The following is a 24,550-nucleotide window of genomic DNA, read 5'->3' on the forward strand; positions in this document are numbered from 1 at the left end:
CAGTTTATTGTGATCCACACAGTCAAAGGCTTTGGCATAGTCAATAAAGCAGAAATAGATGTTTCTCTGGAATTCTCTTGCTTTTTCTATGATCCAGCAGGTGTTGGCAATTTGATCTCTGGTTCCTCTGCCTTTTCTAAAATCAGCTTGAATGTCTGGACGTTCATGGTTCACGTATTGTTGAAGCCTGGCTTAGAGAATTTTAAACACCACTTTACTAGCGTGTGAGATGAGTGCAATTGTTCAGTAGTTTGAGCATTCTTTGGCATTGCCTTTCTTTGGGATTGGAATGAAAACTGACCTTTTCCAGTCCTGCGGCCACTGCTGAGTTTTCCAAATATGCTGGCATATTGAGTGCAGCACTTTCACAGCATCATCTTTCAGGATTTGAAATAGCTCAACTGGAATTCCATCACCTCCACTAGCTTTGTTTGTAATGATGCTTCCTAAGGCCCACTTGACTTCACATTCCAGGATGTCTGGCTCTAGGTGAGTGATCACACCATTGTGATTATCTGGGTCATGAAGATATTTTTTTGTACAGTTCTTCTGTGTATTCTTGCCACCTCTTCTTAATATCTTCTGCTTCTCTTAGATCCATATCATTTATGTCCTTTATTGAGCCCATCTTTGCATAAAATGTTCCCTTGGTATCTCCAATTTTCTTGAAGAGATTTCTAGTCTTTCCCATTCTATTATTTTCCTCTATTTCTTTGCATTGATCACTGAAGAAGGCTTTCTTATCTCTCCTTGCTATTCTTTGGAACTCTGCATTCAGATGGGTATATCTTTCCTTTGCTCCTTTGCTTTTCACCTCCCTTCTTTTCACAGCTATTTGTAAGGCCTCCTCAGACAGCCATTTTGCTTTTTTGCATTTCTTTTTCTTGGGGATGGTCTTGATCCTTGTCTCCTGTACAACATCACGAACCTTTGTCCATAGTTCATCAGGCACTCTGTCTATCAGATCTAGTCCCTTAAATCTACTTCTCACTTCCACTGTATAGTCATAAGGGATTTAATTTAGCTCATACCTGAGTGGTCTAGTGGTTTTCTCCACTTTCTTCAATTTCAGTCTGAATCTGGCAATAAGGAGTTCAGGATCTGAGCCACAGTCAGCTCCTGGTCTTGTTTTTGCTGACTGTATAGAACTTCTCCATCTTTGGCTGCAAAGAATATAATCAACCTGATTTCTATGTTGACCATCTGGTGATATCCAATGTGTAGAGTCTTCTCTTGTGTTGTTGGAAGAGGATGTTTGCTATGACCAATGCATTTTCTTCGCAGAACTCTAGTCATTGCCCTTGTACTAATATTACACTGTAAAAGAGTCACATTATGGAGTAATTTCTCTTGGAGACTCTGCTGCTGCTGCTGCTAAGTCACTTCAGTTGTGTCCAACTCTGTGCAACCCCATAGACGGCAGCCCACCAGGCTCCCCCGTCCCTGGATTCTCCAGGCAAGAACACTGGAGTGGGTTGCCATTTCCTTCTCCAATGGATGAAAGTGAAAAGTGAAAGTCAAGTCGCTCAGTCGTGTCCAACTCTTAGCGACCCCATGGACTGCAGCTTACCAGGCTCCTCCGTCCATGGGATTTTCCAGGCAAGAGTACTGGAGTGGGGTGCCATTGCCTTCTCTGCTTGAAGACTCTAGTAATTCTTTTTAAAAACTCATTTCACTTGATGAAATTTCACTTGATGAAAGTGAAAGAGGAGAGTGAAAAAGCTGGCTTAAAGCTCAACATTGAGAAAACTAAGATCATGGCATCTGGTCCCATCACTTCATGGGAAATAGATGGGGAAACAGTGGAAACAGTGGCTGACTTTATTTCTGGGGGCTCCAAAATCACTGCAGATGGTGACTGCAGTGAAATTAAAAGATGCTCATTCCTTGGAAGGAAAGTTATGCCCAACCTAGACAGCATATTAAAAGAGATATTACTTTGCCAACAAAGGTCCATCTAGTCAAAGCTGTGGTTTTTCCAGTGGTCATGTATGGATGTGAAAGTTGGACTATAAAGAAAGCTAAGCACTGAAGAATTGATGCTTTTGAACTGTGGTGTTGGAGAAGACTCTTTTGAGTCCCGTGGACTGCAGGGAGATCCAACCAGTTCATCCTTAATGAGATCAGTCCTGGGCGTTCATTGGAAGGACTGATGTTAAAGCTGAAACTGCAGTACTTTGGCCACCTGATGCAAAGAGCTGACTTATTTGAAAAGACCCCGATGCTGGGAAAGAGTGAGGGCAGGAGGAGTAGGGGATGACAGGTTGAGATGGTTGGATGGCATCACTGACTCAATGGACATGAGTTTGGGTAAATTCTGGGAGTTGGTGATGGATAGGGAGGCCTGGCATGGGGTCCCAAAGAGTCAGACACGACTGAGCAACTGAACTGAACTGAACCGAACTATTAGTCATAGAGTCTACTTCTTATTTCTGGCTCTCTATTTCGAGTCATAGGTAAATCCTAGGTGTTCTTCCTAATTTTCCATGATGTGTTTAATATCTGGCCTATTGACTGGGAAAATATGACCTTGGAATTTTTAGCAGGATTAAATGAAATAACCTAACTAAATAATCCAGCACAAAGAAGGACATATGGGAAATGATCAAAATAATAGCAAAACATTGGTATTACTTATTGACCAAGAGAAAAACTGTGTATAGAGTTTTATTGTTCATCACACAGCCCATAAATTGTTAATACTCTGAAAACCTATTTAACAGCAATGGCTATACACTCTTACATTCCTAGGTGTGTCATCTTGAATTATCTATGTGGGCATTCTTTTTGGTATTTTACATGTTTTGATAACAAGAAAGGAGACAAAACCTTTTTTGTAGGTGTGAGGAGGAGATTTCATTCCCCACTATTCATCCATTATTGTACAGTGTTATGATAATACATATTTAACCAAATCTCAAATGGTGTTGCAATTTTATGTTTAAGTATATTGGAGGTTATAACTAGCATTAAAACACTTCATCAATTGATTTTTATAAAAGCAGAAATCCTTTCCACTAGGAACATTTAGAATAATGTTTAACACAAAGTTTAAACATTAACATTAAAATAAATAGTCACGTTTCAATAAACTTTCATTTTTAAAAATAGCATTTTCTCTGTGATTTTACTTAGATCCTATTATAGAGAGTACTCTCAACTTAATAAATAATCAATATTTTGGAGCTGTTCTACATTGCTGATTTGTGAGAACCAATTTCACAATCACAATATATAGAAATATTAAAAAATGTGCTAATTAATTTACAATGAAGAATCCTCAATTTTTAATTGATGCACCACTAGTCACATCCAAAAACCAAAAAAAAAAAAGAAAGAAAAAAAGTTAACAAAAATGAAAGAAAAAAAAAAAAAGGTCATTTGTTAACCCAATAAACTGAGGGAAGTAAACACGTTTTTTGTTTTTTTCTTTTGTATCTCATTTCATCCCTTGAGAGTAGGTTTATTCCCTGGCCACAGTGTATGTTTGTCTACATTCTATGTGCTTACAGTCCATCTAAGCAACTGGTGTCTTCATTTGCTGTTCCCCTACCTCCTGTCTGAATGTGTCTGTTTCCATACCCTGTTCCATACCCTGTGTAACTTAAGTGTCACCACTTACTGTGCCTCATTTGACTGTCACTCATATGTTGAAGGACATCTTGGGTCCTTCTAGGTTTTGCCCATTGTTAATAAATCTGCCTTATACATGAGTTCCTAGTACTGTGCATGTGTTTTCACACCACTGAATAAATATACTGGGGCACAATTGCTATACCTATGGTGATACTATATCCAGATTCATGAGACTGTGGCAAGATGTCTTCTCAAGAGGTTGTGCCATGTGTACTACAATCAGCAGTCAATGAGATTTTCTGTTGTTCCACATCCTCTCCAGCAATTAACTGATATTGTCAGTTGGAGGTATTTTAGCTATTTTATTGGTAGGGTTATCTCATTAGTATTTCAATTGTCTTTTCCCCTAACGTACAATGCATATTTTTACCAATAATTCCCCAATGTTCAATAATACATGCATACAAATACCATTTATAATACCATTTGGTAGGGTATCTACTCATATTGCCCTGTTTATTATTTTAATTTGGGGAGTTTGTTTTCGTATTATGGAGTTTTACTAGTTCTTTGAGTATTTTGCATGCAAATCTCTTCAAATTTAAGTTTTGAAAATATATTTTCCTAGTCAAGGTCTTGTCTTTCCATTTTTTGAACACTGTCCTTCACAGAGTAAACAGTTTAAATTTAACAAAGTCCTACATTATCATTTTTTTCACGGACTGTAACTTTTGTGTTGTACATGAAAACTAATCAACTTCTAACTCATGTAGATTTTCTCCTGTTTCCCACTATAATTTTTATAGTTTTGCATTTTATATTTAAGGCAATGCAGGATCTTGAGTGAATCTATGCCTAAAGTACTAAGTGTGTGTCTATTTCCTGATGGTCATTCAACTGTACCCTCATTATTTGTTGATGATGACTAAAAACTAGAAGTCTCTTTTCTGTGTTGATGTGCCTTTATTTCACTGATTAAATTCAAGTTTTCTGTGTGGCATATGTCTACTAGTGAACTCTCTATAATGCTGTGCTCTGCTGTGCTGAGTCACTCAGTCATGTCCCATCCTTTGATATCTCTATTCTATTCCATTTATCTTTATGTCTACTACTTTTATAATATATTATCTTAATTATAGGTTTATAATAAATATTGAAATTGGGATGTGTGAGTTCATTGACATTTTCCTCATCAGTACTGCCTAGACTATTCGATGTTTAAAATGACTTTGTTGAATAGCTACAAAATAAATTGCTGAGATTTTATTGGGATTGTACTGGATCTTTAAATCAACTTAAGAATTGACAGTTTAATATTGCTGTGTCTTTTGATCATGACAAAGGAATGTACCACAACTGTCTATTTTTCTTTCATTGTTTTCCAGACTGTTTCATATTGTTTTCTTCTTTAAAAAGCTTTACTCAATGTATTTAAACTTATAAACAAAAACAAAAAACCCAGATCAACCATGTCTCACAGCAAACCAGTTTTCTTGAGATACAGTCCATTTTCTGAGGACTAAATTTGTGGTATACTGAGTATTTCTGGCATGCATGGACACATCTGTACTACCTGGATTTAGACCCTCAAGAGTAACTGTTTGGATAACAATATGATTACAATGCCTTAAGGTTAGGTAGTGAGTTAAAAAAAAGACTCAAAGCTACCATGAAAACTCAGGATATTTTAAATATTACCTGCTAATACCAAAGGAATAGTATATGGTATGTAATGACAAAATGACTTATAAATCAAAATACTGCATTTAGAAAATGCTAGCCTTTGAATTCTTGTTCTTCTGCCCCTTTAACACAGCAGCATTTATCAAAGCAAGTTATTATTCTAGCACATTAATAGTTGAGAAGTTGTCAAAACTTAATGGACTCCACACTTAAATCACAGTGGTGATATTCTCATGGAATTTCTTTTATGTATAAATTCCAGTCCATTTCAGTATAGACAGTAATTTCCTCATTAAATTCATTCATGAAATGAGCTGCAATGTTTTTGTCATCCATATGAAAATTTCTGATAAATTTAATTTGGTAAACTTTCTCATCAACAGATTACACACAGATAATTTGAAAAATATATATAATCAGTAATTTCTGAAAAAAGTGAAAGGTACAGAATATTAGACACAAAAGACTAAGTTGGATTTTATTCCATTAGATTATCTTGGTATTTGTGAAGTCAGTGTTTGGAATCAAGATTACCAGGAGAAATATCAATAACTTTAAATATTCAGATGACACCACCCTTATGGCAGAAAGTGAAGAGGAACTCAAAAGCCTCTTGATGAAAGTGGAAGAGGAGAGTGAAAAAGTTGGCTTAAAGCTCAACATTCAGAAAACAAAGATCATGCCATCTGGCCCCATCACTTCGTGGCATATAGATGGGGAAACAGTGGAAACAGTGAGAGACTTCATTTTTGGGGGCTCCAAAATCACTGCAGATGGTGATTGCAGCCATGAAATAAAAGACGCTTACTCCTTGGAAGAAAAGTTATGACCAACCTAGACAGCATATTAAAAAGCAGAGACATTACTTTGCCAACAGTGGTCCATCTAGTCAAGGCTATGGTTTTTCCAGTAGTCACATATGGATGGTGAGAGTTGTACTATAAAGAAAGCTGAGCACCAAAGAATCAATGCTTTTGAACTGTGGTATTGGAGAAGACTCTTGAGAGTCCCTTGGACTGCAAGGACATCCAACCAGTCCATCCTAAAGGAAATCACTTCTGAATGTTCATTGGAAGGACTGATGTTGAAGCTGAAACTCCAATACTTTGGCCACCTGATATGAAGAACTGACTCATTTGAAAAGAGCCTGATGCTGGGAAAGATTGAAGGCAAGAGAAGAAGGGTACAACAGAAGATGAGATGATTGGATGTTATTACCGACTCGATGGACATGAGTTTTAGTAAACGCCGGGAGTTGGTGATGGACAGGGAGGCCTGGCATGCTGCAGTCCATGGGGTCACAAAGAGTTGGTCATGACTGAGCGACTGAAATGAACTGAACTGAACTGAACTGTACTTCTACTCTCACTTACTAACAGTTACATATATTTATACATCCTTTATTCAAATATGATTTAAGTTAAACCATGTCTCTATTTTCTTTAGATGGAATTTCAAAGCTTAAAAGCATTTAAGTAAGTTCGCAAAGAATACAGTATCTATGTCAAGTCTTGATTGAAAAAGAATTAAATAAAAATAATTTACCAAAATATGTAATATGTATTTCCTCTTGCTTGGCTCCATTAATCTATAAAATATTTCAGTAACTTATAAATTTTACAAATCCATGTAACTCATATAAATCAAACTTGATTTGTCTCTAGTTCATTTATTTTCGGCCTTCCCTGATAAGCTCAGTTGGTAATGAATCCACCTGGAATGCAGGAGACCCCAGTTCAATTCTTCGGATGGGAAGATCCACTGGAGAAGGGATAGGCTACCCACTAGTGTATTCTTGGGCTTCCCTGGTGGCTCATCTGGTAAAGAATCTACCTGTAAGTGGAAGATCTGGGTTTAATCCCTGTAAGGAGGATCCCCTGGAGAAGGGAAAGGCTACCCAACTCCAGTAATCTGGCCTTGAGAATTCCATGGACTGTATAGTCCATGGGGTCCCAAAGAATCAGACATGATTGAATAACTTTCAATTTCACTTTCATTTATTTTCTACCAAGGGTAATAAAAGCAATAATCAAATTTTATTTTATTTTATTTTTTTTTTTCAGGTAAAGTACTTTTAAGAAAAATCTGTATGACATAATAATTTTTTTTTTCCCCAAATCTTCCCACCCTCTCCCTCTCCCACAGAGTCCATAAGACTGTTCTATACATCAGTGTCTCTTTTGCTGTCTCGTATACAGGGTTATCGTTACCATCTTTCTAAATTCCATATATATGCGTTAGTATACTGTATTGGTGTTTTTCCTTCTGGCTTACTTCACTCTGTATAAACATAAATGTTTTTTCATGTCTCTGCTATGATTCCATTATTATTGTTACTCATATTCTTATTACTGAATACCTGAATAGCTATTTTCAAGTTGAAAGTGCAGTCACAATAAACCTTTTCAATATTCATAGCTATAAGGTACTTGGCAACTTCTTTATAGTAGAGATTACTAATTGTCCCTAATATGCCTTCTTTCTTTCTTCATCTGTTTAGTAACAAAACCTTAAATACATATGACCATGAGTAGATTACATTTCATAGCCTCCTATTCAATGGTTAAATTTTACCATGCATGATATAAATGATATCTTGGGCATAAATTCCAGGTAATGTCCTTAATCAAATCTGATTATGTTAGACATTTTCTTATATTTTTCTCCTGACTGGAACATAGATGTGCTGCTAAGCTGCTTCAACCATAAGGACACTGTAAGACAGGATAATGGAGAGGAACAAGACAAAAGTCATCTGGGGCCAGGATAAACTCATGGCAAAGACCATCTCTACAAGTTATTTTGATTGTTGGAGAGATACACAGCACTTCATTAAGTGTAATAATCATGCTTGAGTAAGAGATAATGACAATTATATCTGTTTTTCTCCCACAAGTTTTTGAGAGGTGTTCTAAAATTATTCTTTTATTTTCCAAAAGGAAAAGGAATAGCAAAGACAAACAAACAAAAACCCAGATTATTTAATTTCCAGCCTAAGAGAGCTATCATAATATTTTCAGAGATTTACATTCTTCTATTTATTTACCTTGCTGCAATATCTGTAATTTATTTAATGCATTGCTGAGAGAAATAGTGAAGAAAATTTATCAACAGTTTATTAACCATATATATTGTCAAGGAGAGAAAGAAATATCACATAACCTAATTCCAGACAGGATTATCCAAAATTATTTTAAAGTATGCCTCCTCTTAATTACCAATTTGTAACAGATGATCAAAAGGTATTTGAACCACAATAATTCTTTAAACTTTTGTCTTATTCAAGGTAATGCTGACGATAGAAGGCAATACAATTGTTTTGAAAAATAAAAGTGAACGGATGACTATTTTTGGCTTATTGAGGCTCTTTTCAGTAGAGAGTATGGCTAAATAGAGAAATTTACACACACCTTAGTTACCTAAAAGATGAAGTGATCCATCCTTTATTATAGTTGCCATTTAAATGGAAAGTTGCACCTCCTTACAAGTATGCATAATTTTCCTAAGGGGCATACATCCATAGATAGTTTTAAAGGATTATTGTCAGAAACTGTGAAGGATCTAAGATTACACCCTACTAATAAGCTTACAAGGTAGCCTGACTCATGGATACTGGCAGAGGACATGTGACTCCTTGGTCAGAAATGAAGGACTTCATTATTTGCAGCAAGGCACACAGATGCATGAGCTTTATGTTCATGTCGGTTCTTCTTTATTCAAACCTGATGGAGATGATGCCAAGGAGCTCAAGTGGATGCTGTAACACAATTTGTGTTACAGCTGAGGAACCTCAAGTATAAGTAACCCAAATCTTTAATACATAGGCAGTAATCAAACATGTCTAATGCTTCCTATAAAGGGAGATACTTTATTTATATTCTGGAAAAAAAGAAAATCTGTTCTCTGGCTTGTGAATACTATCTTGGTCTTCCAAGGCTGACCACTATTTAGACATCTTTAAAAAGATGGTATAGAAAAGCCACAGCTAATACTTCTACTTTATAAAATACACAGAAACACAGAGACCAACTGAGAATTATCAATCAACAAATATATTTCTGTATTTCCAGCTTGTTCTTTCCTCAAACTTAGAAGCTTAGGAAAGTGCCTGTGCTGAAGATTCGTACTATTGCTCCTTTCCAAATTGCTTTCCTTTAGGAAACAGAGACATAACACGGAGTGTGCATGCGTGCTGAATTGGGTCTGACTCTTTATGACCCTACTTGTAGGCTACCCTCCCTGTCCATGAGATTTTCCAAGCAAGATATGGGAGTGGGTTGCCACTTCTTCATCCAGGAGAACTTCCCAACCCAGGGATCAAACTTGCATTTCTTGCATAGCAGACAGATTTTTTACTGCTGAGCCACCAGGTAAGCCTTATAACAGAGTACAATAATCCAAATATGCTTTAAAGTCCATGTACAGTTTAGGCTGTTTGTCCCTGTTATTATCTGCTTTCTGTGTCACAAATCTCTTTCACTGATGTACCTTACTCTTCACTATATACAAACTTGTGAAAACAAAGAATGTATATTAAACGCCCATGTGTGTGTGTAGTAGTCAGTCAATCATGTCCGACTCTTTGCAACCCCATGGACTACAGACTACCAGGCTCCTCTCTCATGGAATTCTCCAGGCAAGAATACTGGAGTGGGTAGCCATTCTCTTCTCCAGGGGATCCTACTAACCCAGTGATCAAATCTGGGTCTCCTGCATTGCAGGAAGATTCTTTTACTGTCTGAACCACCTGGGGTCATTAAGTCATAATAACAAATAACTTGAATATGGAATGCAAATAATTAAAATGCTTGAGGTCCTAGGTTTCAGGGTGTTTATGATCTACAGTTCTTCATTTATATTTACTAATACATTCCAGTTCGGAATTTCTTGCTAATAAAACCAAGTATCAGTTTTTAAGTTAAATTTCAAAGAAATAATGTCTAAAATTACATCAAACCAATTCAAACAATCTTTCATTCATTTCATTCAGAAGTATAAGATAAATTATATGACAGATTTATATGGTGAAAAATATTCATATAAGATAGTGAAAACTATTTTTATTTGCTTGAAGGACAATATAACTTAGTAACTGAATGAATTGATTTGTCTTCTCCAACATTCTATCAGCCAGATTTCCATGAATTTTTCCTTCATCATCATGAATTCTCTCCTATCCAATTACTATATCTAAAATAAATTATCAATGACATAAATAATGTGCTACTTGAGAGCTATATCACATGAGCTAGATGATGTGAGATATAGTTAATAATAAACAGAATCTATCCTTAAATTCTATAAAGTCTCTAAGTTACAGAGCAGTAACCTATCTGCCTATTAATTACAACCTATAAAAGCAATATACCTGCACTAATTAATTATTCTTGAAGTAACAACTATGGCTTAATTAAGTGTACCTTTCTTAATAATGAAATCCTAAAATAATTGGAATCTTCTGTCTAGAGGCTGTGATAATTATTATCATTAGAAAGGGAATCAAACATGGCCACACAAAGCAAAACTGTTTCACAAATGACACTGAACTTGAGATTAACTAAGGCAGTCATTCATAAACCATTCTGTAAAGGTTCAGCTACTAAATACCTTAGACTATGTGTGTCATATGGTCTCTGCCACAGTTAATCTGTCATTACAGCACATTAAGTAGCCATAGGTAGTATGTAAAAATAATGATGCTTCTCTATTACAATAAAACTTTATTTACCAAAATAGGCCATGGAGTTACCAGCCATTTTTTCTGTAGTTTTATGACCTTCAAAGTTGAATCAAATTATTGAATTCAACTTTTACTATATTTCTATATTTCCTTGTATTGCAATCTAGGTTCCTGTCCTTCAACGTCAATGCTTAAGTTTTAAGCAACTTTATCATACACAATATTCTAATGAATTACACTGAAATGTATTTAACATACATTTTCCTTTCTCTCCATAATTTAGCATGAGGTTAAGCTTGCTTAATTTAAGGTTAACCTTAAATTAAGCTTGAGGTTACATAGATTTAGACACTATAAAAAAGCATGCTTGTTTTGTAAATGTTAAAAGATAACAATGATAACATTTAAACTGCACAATATGACCCATCCAAAATTAAGAAAGAGAGAGATTAAGCATGCAAGTAATAGGCCATATGAATTATTTCCTTAATGTGTGTCCCTTTCTCGTTTTATGAACATATAATTTCTCTACCATAAAAATTTGGGAAATCAATAACACATAAATTTTACAATTTATTATCCCATATATCGATGTTTTCTTATGCCATATTAAGTGCCTCCATCCATTCAGTGTCTATTGATTATTGTTTTCCACTTATTAAGAATTGCCTGGGCTCTATCTTCTTTCCTATTTTTCCTGTCTCAATCATTAATTGTCACTCAATTTAATATCTACTAGTCATGTCTGAATCTCTGCAACCCCATGGACCATAGCCAGTCAGACTCTTCTGTCCTGGAGTTGGTTGCCATGTCCTCCTCCAGGGGATCTTCCCGACCCAGAAATTGAATCCATATCTCCTGCATTGCAGGCAGGTTCTTTATCTGCTGAGCCATCAAGGAAGTCCAATATCTATTCATAGTAAAGCAATTAATATCAATCCAGAAAACACTGGGAAAAAAATGTTAAATGTATCCATCATATGGCAATCCTACAATTATTATTCAGTTCAGTTCAGTTCAGTTCAGTCGCTCAGTCCTGTCTGACTCTTTGCAACCCCATGAACCGCAGCACACCAGGCCTCCCTGTCCATCACCAACTCCCAGAGTCCACCCCAACCCATGTCCATTGTGTCAGTGATGCCATCCAGCCATCTCATCCTCTCTCATCCCCTTCTCCTGCCCCCAATCCCTCCCAGAATCAGGGTCTTTTCCAATGAGTCAACTCTTCGCAAGAGGTGGCCAAAGTATTGGAGTTTCAGCTTCAATATCAGTCTTTCCAATGAACACCCAGGACTGATCTCCTTTAGGATGGACTGGTTGGATCTCCTTGCAGTCCAAGGGACTCTCAAGTCTTCTTCAACACCACAGTTCAAAAGCATCAATTCTTTGGCGCTCAGCTTTCTTTATAGTCCAACTCTCACATCCATACATGACTACTGGAAAAACCATAGCTTTGACTTGAAGGCCTTTTGTTGACAAAGTAATGTCTCTGCTTTTTATTTATTTATTTATTTTTTTAAATGCTGTCTAGGTTGGTCATAACTTTCCTTCCAAAGAGTAAGCGTCTTTTAATTTCATGGCTGCAATCACTATCTGCAGTGATTTTGGAGCCCAGAAAAATAAAGTCAGCCACTATTTGCCATCAAGTGATGGGAATATTATTCAGTATCTTATTCAGATTTTTCTCCTGTGGGATTTACGTTGTTATAGTCATTCTTTCTTCCCTCTGCATCATTATTTCCATTTTTCTTCTACTTGTGATTACTCTCTTCACAAGAGTATGTTTTCATACTCTACTTTAAAATAAAAAAAAACTTTCCCTTATCCCACACATCCCACAAATACTGAATCATTTCTTTTCATTCAGAGCAATCCTTTTTTTAAAAAGTCTTTCAGGAAGTACAATGCATAATAGAAGCAGCAAGAGAGGGCATTTGTGATAAGCTTAAAGATATCCAAAAATATCCAGGTCCTAATCCCTGGAATGTTATATTATATGGTAAAAGAGGCTTGTAGATATGATTAAAGTAAGTATCTTGAGATGGGAGATTATCATGGATTATCTTGGTGAGCCTAAAATACAAATATAAACACCGTAAGAATGAGGAGAAGGCAATGGCACCCCACTCCAGTACTCTTGCCTGGAAAATCCCATGGACGGAGGAGCCTGGTAGGCTGAAGTCCATGGGTCGCTAGGAGTTAGACACGACTGAGCGACTTCGCTTTCACTTTTCACTTTCATGCATTGGAGGAGGAAATGGCGACCCACTCCAGTGTTCTTGCCTGGAGAATCCCAGGGACGGGGAGCCTGGTGGGCTGCTGTCTATGGAGTCACACAGAGTCGGACACGACTGAAGCGACTTAGCAGCAGCAGCAAGAATGAGGGAGAAGGACATTTGACACAGAAGAGAAAAGTTATATGATGATGCAAGTGGATAGAGATCTGTAGATGCTACATTGCATCCGTGAAGATAGAGGAAGGGGCCATAAGCCAAGAAGTATTGCACTACAAGTTGGTAAGGCAAGGAAACTGAATCTCCCAGGAGTCTCTGGAGTGAGCATGGCCCCACTGATACCTTGGTTTTGTCACAGTGAAACTGATTTTGGATTTCTGGTTTCCAGATAGTAAATCAATCAGTTTGTATTACCCAGTTCATGTTAATTTGTTACAACAGCCATGAGAAACTAATGTAACATCTTTCTTACTCATAGATTTAAAGAGAAACCTTTTAATATTTCACATTATATCATAAGCAACTTACAGGATTTAAAAACTATCTTTTATCAGGTTTGTAATTTCCCTATATGGATTATAAAGTCATAATATAATTTTATAAATATTTTATGTCTATATCTGTTAAAATACATACCATATATTAGTATTAAGATGATATAATTTTTCTCATTTAAATTAAGACTATGGTAAATAACATACTTTTAAATGGGATCAGCTGAAGTTGAAGCTCAGTACTCAGCTTCCATCTATTGTTTTATGTGGTAAGATGCTGGAAGTCTTACCTTGTACATGTCTGTCTCTAAAGTGGGCCACCCATAAACAGACTTGTATGCAGATATCTGGCGATCTTCTCTATGCTTACCTCCTTCTTGGAAACTGATCCCATGAGTCCCACACACATTGGATGCTGCAGACATCAGTCTCCTCAACAGAGAAAACTTCCCTTTCTGCTTATGCTTTTTCACATCAGTATTTGGAAGTGCTGTCAAAAAAAAAAAAAAAAAAAAAAGCTGGACATGTAATTTATCTTGTGGGTTTATTCCTTCTTAATAATAGACCGATTCTAGTCCCATATGGTTTGGTTCCTTCAGTGCCTTCGAACAGTTTTGCCCAGATTTTATAGTATTTTCAGGGTGTGGGCTTGTTCTATCAGGGCCTGAACCTGAAATTCTGTAATATGTATTTAAATGGAGAGTTGTTAAAGTTTATGTCGCATTTCTTGTTTTTCTAATAAGAGTTTTTAGGTTTTCTATTATGCCATGACTCTGAAATTAAGGACCCATTTATCTTATTCTAATCTAGGTTCTTATCCATAATTTTAATGAAAGTGGTCTTTTAATGGCTTTTGATAACTTCTATATGGGTACTACTCACATTTCTTATAGTCTCAGTGGCATTTCAAATAATTGACAACTTGCTCCTCTTTAAAACAGTTTCCTTTCTGCGTTTTCTTAAAAATACACTGATCTGGATTTCTCCATACCACTTGGAACTCTTTATTCTCAGTTTATTTTTATCAGGTTTATTTACCTAGCTTATTTTGCATTATTTTCAATTGTCTGGCTAAACCTTTGCTTGGGTGATTTAACCCCCCAAAACCCGTTATTTTAAATGTCTGTATGTTAAAAACTCCCACAGTTTTATTTCTACCATTGATTGTTCCCTAAGTTTCAGACTTTGCATTGTTGTTCATTCACCATCTTTCATTTCTTTCATGTAAATAACTGAGAGTCTTGTTATTTCTTTATCTGAGTTTATTCCATACATATGCATGCCTTTCTATCAGCATTGCCATTATTACTATCAACAGTATTCTAGATGAGGACATTCTAGAATGAGGACAACAGACTGCATCCATTCTTTTTTCCTAAAATTGATTGACTCTTCAAAGGGTAATGTCAAAGAGAACCAGAGCCAGATAGTAGTTAAACTGGGTGAAGATGGACTTTATTTAGAAACTACTGTAATAGTGTAAAAGAGACTTCAGTATAGTAAACTCAAAATACAGCAAAGAAAAGCAGCAATTTATAGCCAAAGAGCACAGTGGGGAGGGGTTGAGGGGAGTCCGTGGGTAGAAAAATAGTAAGAAGAGTTATCAAGGATTGCTAAACCAACTTAACGATATTTCTGAAGGCTGACCAGGGAAATCAGATATCAAAGGTGATCTGATACCTGAGGTGCGGGCAGTTTCTCTAAACTGGTTTAGAAGGATTCTTGCAAAAATGGGCTATGTGGACTGGCAAGAACGGTGCAAGATCAGAGCCTAATGAAGAGGGTAGAGGAGTTTGGTCAAAGACAAAGTCTTCATCAGCAACTACAGTATTTTCGGATTAACTGATGGCTCACTGGTAAAGAATTCTGCCAATGCAGGAGATTTGGGTTCAATCTCTAGGTCAGAAAGATCCACTTGGAGGAGGAAATGGCAACCCACTCCAGTATTCTTGCCTGGAAAATCCCATGGAAAAAGGAGCCTGGCAAGCTACAGTCCAAGGGGTTGCAAAGAGTCAGACACAACTGAGTGACTAAGCATGCACAATATTTGTAAAAATCCAAGGGGGAGGTTTATTTATATTCATTAATGATTTTCCACAGAATTAACTATTTTAAAATTCACAGTTTTAATATGTATATATATTTTTCCTTTAATTTCCTTTTACTTCTGCTTTCTGAAAGTTGTAATTTTGCATATTTAATTAATATCTATTATATCTGAATGTAGAATGAAACTTCTAGTAAATAAATTTTCCTTTCCTTGTTACATATATTTTATACTAAATTCTATCATGTCTCACAAACTTATCATCAGATAAGAGCAATATTTGATCTTCCTTTTTATTTTAAATCTTTCTAAATTGCTTTGTTTGGGTATGTCTTGTGTACACAGAATGAATTATATTCTGCTTCATTAGCCAATGTGAAAACACTTTACTGAATGGCAAGCTAAGCCCATTTATATATTTTATATTCTTAGTATGCTGGTTTTCAGTTCTATCATAATATTTTTACCATAAAAACTATGTGCATAAAATCTTACAATGTATTTACATTCTGGGGGCTTTGTGGGGACTCATTTGATATTTATAAATGTTTCTATATCTATCTGTGACATTATCTTATATAACCTTATATAAAAAATACACTAAAAAAAAATACACTAGTCCTCCAATGCATTTTAATACTCTATTGATTTCTTCAGTGTGTAATGTTCTCTAGTAACCTCTTTTTTCTTTCTCCTCTCTTTTCACCTAACATTAACGTCTCTTCACTATCCTTTTATTGATAGATACTATTGCTGCTGCTGCTGCTGCTGCTGCTGCTACTGCTGCTAAGTCACTTCAGTCGTGTCCAACTCTGTGCGACTCCAGAGACGGCAGCCCACCAGGCTCCGCCGTCCCTGGGATTCTCCAGGCAAGAACACTGGAGTGGGTTGCCATTTCCTTCTCCAATGCATGAAAGTGGAAAGTGAAAGTGAAGTCGCTCAGTCATGTCTACTCTTAGCGACCCCATGGACTGCAGCCTACCAGGCTCCTCTGCTCAAGGGATTTTCCAGGCAAGAGTACTGGTGAAAAATTCACTAATATTTTTCTTTCACTTATCTTCCCCTTTTCTTCAATTTTTTGTGATCTGTAATACATCTACCCTTTTGTGTAAATATTAGTAGCACAAGTCAATTCAAAATTTAATGTATGTAATAATTATCCTTAGGCTTTTATGTTATATTTGAACTATTAATATTTGTCATTAGTAACTAAGAGACTTCTCAGAAAATAATCATAGGAACTGTATTTCCAAAGTTTCCTAATGTCCATGATGCTTTGTATTCCTTAGTTATGATGATAGATTAAGTGAATAACATATAATTGACTTTTATTAATGCTCTAAAAACAGTTATCTTCCTGTACAAAATGTTGCTGTCAAGAAGTCTGTTGTCAATGTTAATTTCCAACCTTTTTATCCACATACTCAAATAATTTATATTATCTCTGTAATTGAATTTTTACATATGTGTTGCTCTCCTTTGCCTAAGTTCTATATTAGAATATTCTTTTCAAATTTTTAAAATCTCTCCATTACTGGCTTATCTATCCACTCATTTTTCTCCTTTATAGCTCTTATTATATTTTACATCACTTCCATCTGGTTTGATGTACCTTTTTAAACTATTTGGGCTTCCCTATTTGGCTATGTTGGTCTTATTTGCAGCACTAGAATTTTCATTGCATTATGTAGATCTTTGTTGCACTGCATTGTGGGATCTGTAGTTTTCAGACCAGAGCTGGAACCTACATTCCCTGCCCGGCAAGGTGGATTCTCAACCACTGGATCGCCAGGGAAGTCCCTGATGTTCCTTTTAAACACATCTTTATTTCTGAAAATATCTTCCTCTATCTCTCCTTCTCTCACCCTCTACCAGAATATTTCTCTCTGTCCTTCTTTCTCACTCTCTCCCTAATTCATTTTGATTTTGCTCCCAGTGTTTTTCCTTTAGAGTAATCTTTTTCCTTAGGGGTAAGTAACTGTGGTGATTTCTGGTTATGGTTTATGGATTCAGAACAGATCAGATCAGTCGCTCAGTCGTGTCCGACTCTTTGCGACCCATTATGCATATGTTAATCGCCTGCTGCTGCTGCTGCTGCTAAGTCGCTTCAGTCGTGTCCGACTCTGTGTGACCCCATAGATGGCAGCCCACCAGGCTCTGCTGTCCCTGGGATTCTCCAAGCAAGAACACTGGAGTGGGTTGCCATTTCCTTCTCCAATGCATGAAAGTGAAAAGTGAAAGTGAAGGTGCTTAGTCGTGCCCGACTCTTAGCGACCCCATGGACTGCAGCCTACCAAGCTCCTCCATCCATCATGTCCAATTCTTTGTGACCCCAGGGACTGTAGCCCATCAGGCTCTTCTGTCCATGGGATTCTCCAGGCAAGAAAGTATTGCCATTTCCATCTCCAGAGGATATACCTGACCCAGGGATCGAACCCAGGTCTCCTACATTGTAGGCAGATTCTTTACCATCTGAGCTATAGGGAAGTCCTAGGACCTTTCAATACTTTCCTTTATATTCATTTTATCTTTGCCATTAACCATGCCCAGTGCTGCCCCAGTTCTACTAAGCATTTAGATGATATTCCTATATTCTTAATTTTATTTTGATTACCTGTTATCTGCTTCTGTTGGTGATACTACCTAGGTTTTTACATTGTGTCTCCTGACAACAAGGCCCAGTGTTTTCAGTTGATCCAGGCATACAGTAAAGAAGAATATAATTATCTGCTTTTATTGGTTCCCATATTATATCTTTCCAAATTGTGAAAGGAGTATGTCAAGGCTGTATATTGTTACCCAGCTGATTTAACTTATGTGCAGAGTACATCATGTGAAATGCAGGCTGGATGAAGTACAAACTGGAATTAAGATTGCCAGGAGAAATATCAATAATCTCAGATACATAGATGACAACACCCTTATGGTAGAAAGTGAAGAGGAACTAAAGAACCTCTTGATGAAAGTGAAAGAGAAGAGTGAAAAAGCTGGCTTAAAAATCAACATGCAAAAATCTAAGATCATGGCATCTGCCCCATCACTCCAATGGCAAATAGATGAAGAAACAGTGGAAACAGTGACAGACTTTATTTTTGGGGCCCCAAAATCACTGAAGATGGTGACTGCAGCCATGAAATTAAAAGATGCTTGCTCCTTGGAAGAAAAGCTATGACCAATCTAATCAGGACATTAAAAAGGCAAGACATTACTTTGCCAACAAAGGCCCATCTAGTCAAAGCTATGGTTTTTCCAGTAATCATGTATGGACATGAGAGTTGGACTATAAGAAAGCTGAGTGCCAAAGAATTGATGCTTTTGAACTGTGGTGTTGGAGAAGACTCTTGAGAGCCCCCTGGACTGCAAGGAGATCCAACCAGTCCATTCTAAAGGAGATCAGTTCTGAGTGTTCATTGGAAGAACTGATGCTGAAGCTCAAACTCTAATACTTTGGCCAATTGATGCAAAGAACTGACTTGGAAAAGACCCTAATGCTGGGAAAGATTGAAGGTGGGAGGAGAAGGGGATGACAGTGGATGATATGGTTGGATGGCATTACGGACTTGATGGACATGAGTTTGAGCAAGCTCTGGGAGTTGGTAGTGGACAGGGATGGTGTGCTGCAGTCCATGGGGTTGCAAAGAGTCAGACACAACTTAGCAAGTGAACTGAACTGCTACTATATCTTACTTTGGTAACCAAAAATATATTTACAGTCACTAGTCAGTACTGTGGACGGAGGAGCCTGGTGGGCTGCAGTCCATGGGGTTGCTAGGAGTTGGACACAACTGAGCGACTTCACTTTCACTTTTCACTTTCATGCATTGGAAAAGGAAATGGCAACCCACTCCAGTGTTCTTGCCTGGAGAATCCCAGGGACGGGGGAGCCTGGTGGGCTGCCGTCTCCGTGGTCGCACAGAGTCAGACATGACTGAAGCAACTTAGCAGCAGCAGTCAGTATTGTGTTTTCCTATTATGCTATTTGCTTAGCACAAACTTCTTGTTGATTTTACTTCTAGTTTTTTCATGACGAAAGAATCAGAAATTGGATCTCTGGTAACTGGCTCTGTGACATGGTTAAATGACACTGATGTGAACTTTTAGTGCTTCATCTGTAAAATGGGAATAATAAAACAGCGAACCCCAACTGCACAAATATGAAAAAATTATGAGATTTACGAGTATCTGGTATAGAATACGTATCTCTGCATTTTGTCTTTCATATTTTTTAAAAACATTTCACAATAAAATAGTTTACATGCGATAGTTATAATAGGTATTATATTATTCCTTATTTTCCCTTCACTTAATTTATTCTTCATATTTTAAAATATAGTTTTATACTCAATACAATTCCAATCTGCAGAAAAGGGAAACTAGTTTAATTTTCTTCCTCAGCTGATTTTAAGTATACATTTCTATACTCAGGAATGCTAGAAAGTAAAATCATAACTAGCTATTTCATGGAAACTCATTTTTTCACAACATATCCTCTAAAGTTTAGGAAATAAAAATCCTTTCACAGCTTTCCATATGCTTAATCTGGAGTTTTTACAGTAACACTGTATAGGTAACCGGCTCAAATTAATAGATAACTAAACACATTTGTCCGAGAAGGCAATGGCACCCCACTCCAGTACTCTTGCCTGGAAAATCCCTTGAGCAGAGGAGCCTGGTAGGCTGCAGTCCATGGGGTCCCTACAAGTCAGACACGACTGAGCGACTTCACTTTCACTTTTCACTTTCATGCATTGGAGAAGGAAATGACAACCGACTCCAGAGTTCTTGCCTGGAGAATCCCAGGGACGGGGGAGCCTGGTGGGCTGCGGTCTCTCTCTGGGGTCGCACAGAGTCGGACACGACTGAAGCGACTTAGCAGCAGCAGCAGCAGCAAACACATTTGTAACCGATTCAATACAAAGGCATTTAAAAGTGGAAATTTTACAATATTTAGAGTTATTAATATATCTAATAGCACATAATTTGTATAAAGACATTTACTTTTTCACAAGACTTTTTTATACCTATGAAAATGATAATATCTGTCTTAGTTTTGTTACAAAATATAGAATGCTATAAAATACATACAAAATATTTTTGCTACTGTTACTATATGCTAATACAAAATCTGACCGATTACTTTAATAATGTTTTGCTAATTTTTATGTTTATTAATGCAACAAATTTAAAGTTGAAACTTGCCTATTATCTTGATTATAGGGAAACTTTTGAACACACAAAAAACAACACTTTTATTGCCTTTTATATGGGTCCTGAAAAGACAATAGAAAAAGACAATATGTCAAAAAGTTAAGAGACAGAAACAGCTTTTTTGTTGCTGGTAAATTTAATGCAATCTTATGTTATTCGACTGGCAAGTCTCATTTCTTTGAGTGTCTCAGTGAAGACTGTCAAAAATCATCAAAATTCAACACAACAGAGTAAAAGCTAATAGCCTTTTTGTTATACCAAAACTAAAAGGATTGGTAAGACTCAAAATGAAATGCTATTACTGAAAATCTTCTTTTATCTAATCCTTTGTGCAGTGAGTGAAAATTGAACAAATACATACTCTTTCATGGTGTTAAAATGAATTCTGACACTATTAAACAAATATTCTTTGGTCCAAAATCCTCTTCAATACTTTTCCACAAGGAGTATTATGAGAATATCCTATGTGAGTTATTGAATAATATTCTGACTACCCAAATAAAATTATTTTCTATAAAATAGAAATTAAGCACTCTATTTAAAAAATACTATAGCATAATAATTTTGGTGTGGTTATCATATTAAGGCTTTTATATTGTAATCATATTTTCTAATCTCTAATGTAATCAATATCTCTCTTCTATGTGTGTATATATACATATTACTTCACCACTGAGAAGACCTAGAAACAGGAAAAGCCCAATAACAATGAGCATACTTAGCACTCTGGATTCACATTATTCTCCTATTCAAGGAACCAGGACCCTTTGAAGCAAGGGCTGATTCCAGTATTGGAGAAAAGAAAAACCATATGAGTCTGCCGACATTTTTGCTGTAAGAAAATGAGAAGTTTTCGACAAATAATGATGACTTGCCATAATGAGACTGAAGCTAACTTGAAGTGGCTCTCAATAGCCAAAATTGAAATAATTTGAGCAGGAAAAAAAAATGGCAATGTATTACTATGATTAAGTAAACCAAATACATACAAATCCACACTGATGTAAATTAATAATTGAATAAATGAATGAAAGAGGGAAGCTCTCCCATACAGTAGTGTTCTAATAATAAAGAAGAAATCATGGAAATAGAAACAGTAAGTGGAAAATACCATATAATTGTTTCAGGCAAAAACGTTAAAATTAGTGGTGATATTATAATGAAAAACAGGACGTTTACATAGTCTCCCAAGTATCTCCCAACAGAAGATTTATTTTAAAATAACTTTAAAATGTAGAAACCTGGTGGACAATATCTTCACCAAGTGATTAGAGTTAACACCACCAGAAATGGGACATGGTAATGTCATGTGCCCCTAACATGATGCACTGAGAAAGGCAAGCTCAGCATTGTGGCACTTTGTCAAAATACAGTATCTGAATTTAACTATATGGAAACATCATAAAAACTCAAATTTCCAAATGATCTACAAAATAACTTGGTAGCACTCTTCAATATTACCAAAAGACAGAAAAACTGAGGGACTAGACTGTACTAGAATAAAAAAGACTAAAGAAATGTAGCAATTAAATGCAACAGATAATCTGGTTTTGATTCTGATCAGAGATCATTAGTGAAAGCATTAACAAAATATGTGAATAAGGACTGTACTTATCAATTTCCTAACTTTAATAGTCACTTTGTATGATGTTAACATCTGGGGAAATCAGGTGAAGAATGTATAAGAATTTTTGTAGTAGTTTTGTGAACTTTTGAAACTCTGAAATTATTTTAAGATGAAAACTGTAAATAAATTTAGAAAAACTAATATTTGTTAATCTTCCTAAGCATTGTACTAAAGTATAAAATTTATGTTCCATCTCTGAGGGCTCTTATATTATAAAGTCTAAAACATAAATATAAACAAGCAAAAATAGAATATGATGAAATCTATGAATAAACCTTTGGAGAAGGAAACGGAAACCCACTCAAGTATTCTTGCCTGGAGAATCCTGTGAACAGAGGAGCCTGGTGGGCTCTTGTCCATGAGGTCGCACAGAGTCAGACATGACTGAAGCGACTTAGCATGCATGCATAAACCAAGACTGTTATATCAAATAATGTGATATCATGGAGTCAAGTGAGGCCTCTCTGAGGAAATGAAATACAAAATGATGATCTAAGATGGGAAGGAATGCTTTGATTGAAGAGTCAGTGAGTCTTCTAAGTTATCACTCAGTTATGTGCAATTCTTAGGAACCCCATGGACTGGAGCCCACCAGGCTCCTCTGTCCATCGAATTCCCCAGGCAAGAATACTAGAGTGGGCTATTAACATAGAGATGGGTATATAAATACTTTTCTGTTTTTAGTAACCTAAAATAAGGAATTTAAAACTTAAAATTTCATTGAGTTAGAATACTTCAGGTTGTCTAAAAAATGACTGAATCTGCTATTAATTTTTGGAAAGTGCTGTACTCCCCCAATACTCTCTCCATTCTACTTTACCACCATGATTATTGTTTATCTATAAAGATCCAGACAGAGAAGGCAATGGCAAGCCACTCCAGTACTCTTGCCTAGAAAAGGTCATGGAAAGAGGAGCTTGGTAGGCTGCAGTCCATGGGGTCGTTACTAGTCGGACATGACTGAGCGACTTCACTTTCACTTTTCACTTTCACACATTGGAGAAGGAAATGGCAACCCACTCCAGTGTTCTTGCCTGGAGAATCCCAGGGACGGCGGAGCCTGGTGGGCTGCCATCTATGGAGTTACACAGAGTCAGACACGACTGAAGCAACTTAGCAGCAGAAGCAGCATAAAGATCCAGATGGCACTAGTGGTATGGAATCTGCCTGCCAATGTAGGAGACTAAGAGATGCCGGTTTGATCCCTGGGTCAGGAAGATCCCCTGGAGGAAGAAATGGAAACATACTCCAGTATTGTTACCTGGAGAATCCCAAGGACAGAGAAGCATCATAGGCTATAGTCCATAGGGTCTCACAGAGTCGAATATGACTGAAGTGACTTAGCACACACACAGATTGAACCTAGTACCCAAATCATAGCTATAGTTTTTCAGATACCAACTTTACTTGCTGCTGCTGCTGCTGCTAAGTCACTTCAGTCGTGTCCAACTCTGTGCGACCCCATGGACTGCAGCCTACCAGGCTTTTCCGTCCATGAGATTCTCCAGGCAAGAACACTGGAGTGGGTTGCCATTTCCTTCTCCAATGCATGAAAGTGGAAAGTGAAAGTGAAAGTGAAGTCGTGTCTGACTCTTAGCAACCCCATGGACTGCAGCCTACCAGGCTCCTCCATCCATGGGATTTTCTAGGCAACAGTACTGGAGTGAGGTGCCATTGCCTTCTCCCACCAACTTTACTTAGACAATACCAAATACATGTGATAAGATTAGTGGTAACAGAGCAAAAAATTGTTTAAAGTGTCTTTCAAAGGATATCACCATCATGCCATTTATTTCTAATAGGGAACATTTATGTGTATCTTAAAAACTATATGTGGATATGCTAGAATGAGTAAGACTTTATAATCCTCAGAATACTAGAAAAAATATATTTGATATTTTTTCTTTCCATTATTCTATCTAAAAAATTTCCTGAGGGAATATATGAATACATATAGCTGACTCACTTTGCTGCATAACAGAAACTAACATAACATTGTAA

The sequence above is a fragment of the Bos javanicus genome, chromosome 17, assembly GCF_032452875.1.
Source record: "Bos javanicus breed banteng chromosome 17, ARS-OSU_banteng_1.0, whole genome shotgun sequence".
In the NCBI taxonomy this organism is placed as follows: domain Eukaryota; kingdom Metazoa; phylum Chordata; class Mammalia; order Artiodactyla; family Bovidae; genus Bos; species Bos javanicus.